Raw genomic sequence first — 6,606 nt, 5'->3', positions numbered from 1 at the left:
ATAAGTTTCTTTGTTTTTAATATATTTTATATGCTTTCTTTATTTTTTAAATTTACTTAATAAGTTTCTTTGTTTTTAATATATTTTATATGCTTTCTTTATTTTTTAAATTTACTTAATAAGTTTCTTTGTTTTTAATATATTTGATATGATTTATTTATTTTATACGTTGACCCCTTTTAATCATTTCTAACCATATTTTATCCACCATGTTTAAACTAATTTGATCCAGCGATAAGGATGTTAAACTAATAAAGTACAATTTACCATCTTTCATTGAATCGGTAACTTTAATTTATTCTTTTATTAAATAGGAATGATGTATTTTATTTGTTTTAAAGTTTTAAAAACTGTAACATCCAACAACTATGCACGTAAGTACCAATTAGTGATTAAAGTTTCTTTCAATTATCCACAGTTCATTTTAATCTTGCGTCTTGATTTAGATTTCATTAGAACGTGAAACGAGATACGTCATTAATTATGTTTCTCGAATAGTGGGTTAACTTTCTACGTTCTAAATCGTATGTAAATTATGTAGCCATTAAATAACGACAAAACACGCTGGGATGATGTTTGCAAGCATAAGTTAAACATCCCTTCGTGATTAGTCCTAATCTGTGGTTGAGTCCATTTCAGTTTCGTGTGTGGCCGAAGTTTCACAAAAAGATGGGATCTCTTTTTCGGTGACTTAGTTTGAAAAGTTAGTTAGAATAAAACCAAAACAGCCGATTAGGCAAGAACAATGAACATTTTTTTAACAATGTGTTACACAGTTACAGATTTTTATTTCAGCATTGTTGTCGACATGTACAGTTCAACATATGTCAGCATTGTTATAAACATGTCCTCGAATTCATCATGTTTCAGCATTGTTAATAACGTGTTATATAGTTCTAGGTATTTCAATATTATTATTGATATGTTATATAGTTCTTTTACCGGTCATTGTTATAAATGTTGGCTTACTTTATTATTGGTGAGAAGTAATAGAAAAAAAAAAGGGCCAGTTGTAGAGAATTGAACGAATGTAACACCAAAAGGTGGTGGAGCAGACATCTGTTGATATTTGAATGAAACATTGACCGAAGAGCAGAGTTATCGCCAAGTCGCCCCATATACAATGTGGTCATGGGGCGCTGAGTTATCGCCAAGTCGCCCCATATACAATGTGGTCATGGGGCTCAGAGTTATCGCAAAGTCGTCCCATACACAATGTGGTCATGGGGCTCAGAGTTATCGCCAAGTCGTCCCATACAGAATGTGGTCATGGGGCTCAGAGTTATCGCCAAGTCGTCCCATACATAATGTGGTCATGGGTTCACACAAAGTAATGCATTTCAAAAAAGTTAGACATTGTCCGTGACACGATTTATATTCCTGATATGTCAACATATATGGGTAACTTTCCTTGACTTTGTGTGCACGTGATTCAATGGGGTCGGGTCTTCCTTGCAACCAAGTCAGACATCCACTTACTTCGACCTTTTGTGTAGATGATTCGGTGTGGATAGTTCATAACCTCATCCAACCAAGACGTCCACGGGTCACTTTCATTGACCTTTTGTCCGAGTGATTTAGTTGTGGCAGCTCTTAATCTTAGCCAATCCAGACGTCATTTCTATCGATCTTTTGTCCAAGACCGTCCTAAATCCTAGCAACGCCAAATGCTTACGAATCTTACAACATTACCTTTAAACGTTCTTATTCTTTGTTTAATTTCTATTTCAAGATGTTATTTTTTTTTTGTTCTTCGTTGTGAAAGATTGACTTCGTATCAATCAGTGTCGCGTGAAACTAAAGAGAGAGAGAGAGAGAGATTTGTACAGAAGCGATAGATATATTCCGCGTTTTGTTTTTCTCCCTGAAGAACAGAAAAAATGTCGATTCCAGAATCACCGTGACAGTGCGGCGAGGTTATTTTTAACTCTAGAATGATCTAACGTTGTTATTTGCTAAGTGAATAATTATTGATCCAATTTATCCGTTTATTTTACTTTTATTACTGGAGGGATTTACAAATTTTGATAAAAGTTTAGAAAAACAACCGTAACACTTCAGATAAATTAATATTTGTTTTTCAACCCACATTTCCCCTTTCCGGTTTCATCAGGGTTAATATACACACAACTGAAACAGGAGTTTAAAGGTTGTTTTTCTATACTTCACTTTTTATTACAGTATCATTAATATGTTCACTCCACACAAACCGAAACAAAAAACGTTTAGCGAATTCTTCGCAAAATATTAAATAAAATTTATTATTAGCTGTCCTCTAATATTAAATTCAGGGACGTAACCTCGGTCTCAAGGTGTGTGTGGGAGTTTGCTACATGCTTACACACTGTGACTTTTTGTTCTTTTGCAAGTAATAAGTAATTCAATTTTTGGTTGAAGAAGTAAGTACACTATTAGTGTTTAAAGGATCATATCCTTCGTGTAAATTACCCAGTTATTCAAATAGCCCCTTTCTTTGTTAGACTAGAATTGTATTAAAATCTGTGTTCCATAATGATACGGTAGTTTCAAAATTATATTTTTCTTTTCGAACTTTTAGTAGTTTATTTTTTCACGGTATAAATTTAAATGACACTGTAAACAAGTAATGTTTCTAGGCTAGTGCTTTAGTGTTCTGGTAGTTTTGTATTTCTTTCTGCTAAACATTGATTAAACGCGGATTAACAAAATCTAGCCTGAGACATGCATCGTACATAATTATTATATTATTACTTTTATTGCAAAATCAGATATTTAAAACAGACAATATGTAATTTCTTACTCACATTCTATAACTTGACATTCTAACCCTAAAAACTGTATAAATAAGTAAACAAATAAATTGATCTACAAGATGATTGTACGAAGAGTAGAAAACCAGCCAGTCGCTGAGGATCTTTTACCGCTCACGTGGTAAAAACAGCCAATCCGCGAAGAGCTTTTAGTTCACATATTGTCAAAACTATTCAATCTATGAAGATATTATAGCTTCCATGTGATCATAATCTTCCAATCCTTGAAGATCTTTTACTACTTATATGATCAAACCAGTTCAATCTGTGACTAACTTTTATTTTCCAAGTGATCGAAACTAACCAATCCACGAAAGAGCTTTTAGTTCTAAAACTGATTTGTTTTCCTTTGTCTACGGTATTGTTTTATGAAATTCATTATACATCCAAAAAAAGGGCTAACGTTTCTTTAATTCTAACAACGCTAATACTTAAACAAATATGAATAATACACAAACTGAAACAGTTTTAAGTAAGAACTACTAGTACTAGAGAACATATAATTAGGTTTCTTAAACTTTCCTTTATGACGTATTTTCTGACTTCGTTGGTTTCGAGAATGTAGTTTAAATCAGACAGTTTTTTAACCAACATTTTAGCCAAAGATTGTGTAGAAGAGTGAAAACTATTTACAGTGGGTCTGTATGGTACACTAGGTTTGTGTATCTTAGGTAAAGCATACAATCTGGCTGTGTTGCAGTTGCTAGAATAAAAAAGAGTTAAGGAAATGACATAAAAATCTGTAAAGACGACAAAGGCAATCTAAGTGTAGATGTAGACTCCAAGCATTATGAGGATAGCATCTCAGAATTACTGACACGTTAAATATACAAAGAACTAAAGAAAGATACATTACAACGCATACTGTATAACGTTAAAACCGCTGTACATTACTCAATTTTTATCAAACCAGGAAAAAAATTAGGATGCTTGTGTATATTTTTCCAGTGTTGGCTTTCCTGTAGTAGTTTCGTAACTGCCATAATTGTTTAATAAAACATTTGCACAGTAACTACGTATGCTATCTTTTTCATCATCTTTGCATCTTGTTAAGTTGGATTCTATAGAAACGATCAATTACTCTTTAATGGATTTTGTTGGTAGAGAGAAATTTAGGCTTAGTGATGATACTTATCTTTCTTCTGGAGTTAGTTCCTTCCGTGATAGGTTTATTACCGGTGAAAGTAGTTACTGTTGTGTGATTTTGTTGTTTCTTCTTCTTTCTTGTTTATCAGTTTGAACAACTCGGTCTTCAAGTTATAACACAACTAGAATGTATGTTTTACCTAAAATACACAAACCGAGAATGTAATTTGTTTGCATCAAAAGTTGGCGATACTGCTGCCGTGTTTTGATGATAATTTAGATTATCTGGGCCATTTTAAGGTGCATTATTATCGACCGAATTATTCTTTATCCTAAAGATGATATAATAAGATAAAGGTTCCAATTTTCCTTAATGATACTTTGCAGCCAAAGATTCCGCAAGGCCTTAACTCGGGTAAACCTTTACACACGCACACAGTAATGGCTTACTGTTTCGTACTAGCTAGACTAAAGCTTCGTAATTTTGAATTTAATGAAAAACTAAATGATAAATGTTGTTGTAGTTACATAGAGTCTAATGTTAAGTTACTAAATGTAAGACTAGGTAAATTCTAATTTAAATCTAACAGCAACAAAGTCTTAAACCTCTTTTTCTGAAGCACATTTTTTCTCAATATTTAAAGTACAGCTGTAGCCGTTGTAAATATTACCCATCATACACTCATTTATCTTCCGAGCTACTCTCGTCAACAGTGCATAAAACGTTCTCAAATCGTGATATTTGGCAGTTTAATAACGTCTAAAATTCCAAGATAAATATATGTTTAATTTGATTTACTGTCGTTTGGCGTTTAATTCTAAAATAACGAAGACTTAAGTTTTGGACTTCGGCCTAGACGATTCATCACATTTTGTCCCTTTAAAGAAATCACGACTCAAGAGAAAATGAGTGGTAAAATGTTTTGATAGTGACACAGTTAATTTTAAAAAATAACAATTTGTGAAAAAAATAAGATTTACCATCCAAATTAGGAGATAAAAACGAGAATCACAACAAATCACTTTATAAAGAAACTAGGCCTTTTTAACTTACGTGTTTGTTAGTGCCTCCTATATACACCGAATCCTTTTGATGAATGAATTGAATAACTAAGCCTAATTAAATAGTTACTTTAATTGCAGATGACATAATTGAAATTAAAAGGTTATTGAGCAGTTTCTATACAACATGTTGCCCACTACCATTTTACTTAACTCCAGTTTGTGTGTGTTATTACTGTAGCTTACGTAAATTTACTCGTTAAAATTTGTATATATTATTACGTCTCGGGTTTATGCCAGTTGAAGTGGCGGGTGCAAAGTTGAGCAAATTGTTCTTCATTTGAGGCATTATGGGAAATTGTCGTGAGATGTTTCTTGTAATTAATGCGTCTATTTGGTGTCAGTAATCATGGGCAGGTGGTTAGGGCGCTTGACTCGCAATCTGAGGGTCGCGGGTTCGAATTCCCGTCCCACCAAACATGCTCGCCATTTCAACTGTGGGGGCGTTATAATGTAACGATCAATCCCACTTCGTTGGTAAAGAGAGTAGCCCAGGAGTTTGTGGTGGGGTGTTGACTAGTTGCCTTCTCTGTAGTCAGTCACTGCTAAATTAGGGACGGCTAGCGCAGATACTCCTCTTGTAGCTTTGCGAGAAATTCAAACCAAACCAGTAATCATAACATAGTAAACTCCGGGTGCTGGACAATAGGTGTCGATAAAACATTTCTTAGTTATTCAATCACTTCCAGTAGGCTTGCGCCGTCCATCTGAATATTGTTATTACTGTTTAAATTGTAACGTCTATTAGCTGGCTAATCATTGTTGCTTTGAGAGTATCAGTTCTAACTTTCTTATATATATATTAAATACTCTCACGTAGAGCGTACTAATTATACGCCCTAAACTTCGTTGTTAGTGTAATGTCCTTCTGCGTCTTTCTGATACGGGGAAGTTTGTAAATACACGTGTTGTAATGGTCACTATTCGAAACTCTGGAATGTTGACAACAACACAAGACTCGTTGCCTTTACATCTTATTCTGCTAGATCAAAATAAACAATAAGACAAAAAAGAAAAAAGACTTGTCTGCAGAAGTGTAAACGGAATGATCTCTTTAGTTTCATATAAATCCAGTTATTTGAAAAAGTCAGGATCATTTAAAGGAATTTAATCTACACTTAAAGGTAGCGCACCATTAGATATATTGTGTAGACACTCTCACCATCAGTGCATGATGCATATATATATATATATATATATATATATAAATTTCAAATCATATTTTGACTAGCTAACGGTGTCTAAAGTATGTAAAAAGTTGTTTCATTTGATTACACTCTCGTGTTAGTTACAAGACAATTCAGGTTTAAATTTTGACATAGAGAAAATTCATCTTGTCCATGAGTATTGTTTCTTGGTTAAGACGGGCAATAATGTCTCTTTAAATCTGTATATCATCATTGACGGGCAATAATGTCTCTTTAAATCTGTATATCATTATTGACGGACAATAATGTCTCTTTAAATCTGTATATCATTATTGACGGGCAATAATGTCTCTTTAAATCTGTATATCATTATTGACGGGCAATAATGTCTCTTTAAATCTGTATGTCATTATTGACGGGCAATAATGTCTCCTTAAATCTGTATATCATTATTGACGGGCAATAATGTCTCTTTAAATCTGTATATCATCATTGACGGGCAATAATGTCTCTTTAAATCT

At 33.3% G+C, this 6,606-nt stretch overlaps 1 long non-coding RNA gene across 1 annotated transcript in view; it reads left to right on the top strand.

Annotated features, from left to right (window-relative positions):
* LOC111088193 overlaps nt 1–3,714 on the top strand; it is a 19,477-nt gene extending 15,763 nt beyond the window's left edge. The window contains exons 2-4 of the long non-coding RNA XR_002612786.1: nt 470–473; nt 2,699–2,707; nt 3,490–3,714. This is a non-coding gene — a long non-coding RNA (uncharacterized LOC111088193). The remainder of the gene's footprint in view (nt 1–469; nt 474–2,698; nt 2,708–3,489) is intronic.
* Nucleotides 3,715–6,606: the final 2,892 nt, after the last annotated feature.

Source organism: Limulus polyphemus, unplaced genomic scaffold, assembly GCF_000517525.1.
Source record: "Limulus polyphemus unplaced genomic scaffold, Limulus_polyphemus-2.1.2 Scaffold3288, whole genome shotgun sequence".
NCBI classification, from domain to species: domain Eukaryota; kingdom Metazoa; phylum Arthropoda; class Merostomata; order Xiphosura; family Limulidae; genus Limulus; species Limulus polyphemus.
Note: the sequence above shows the minus strand (reverse complement) of the source record. Positions and strands in the feature narration are given on the sequence as shown.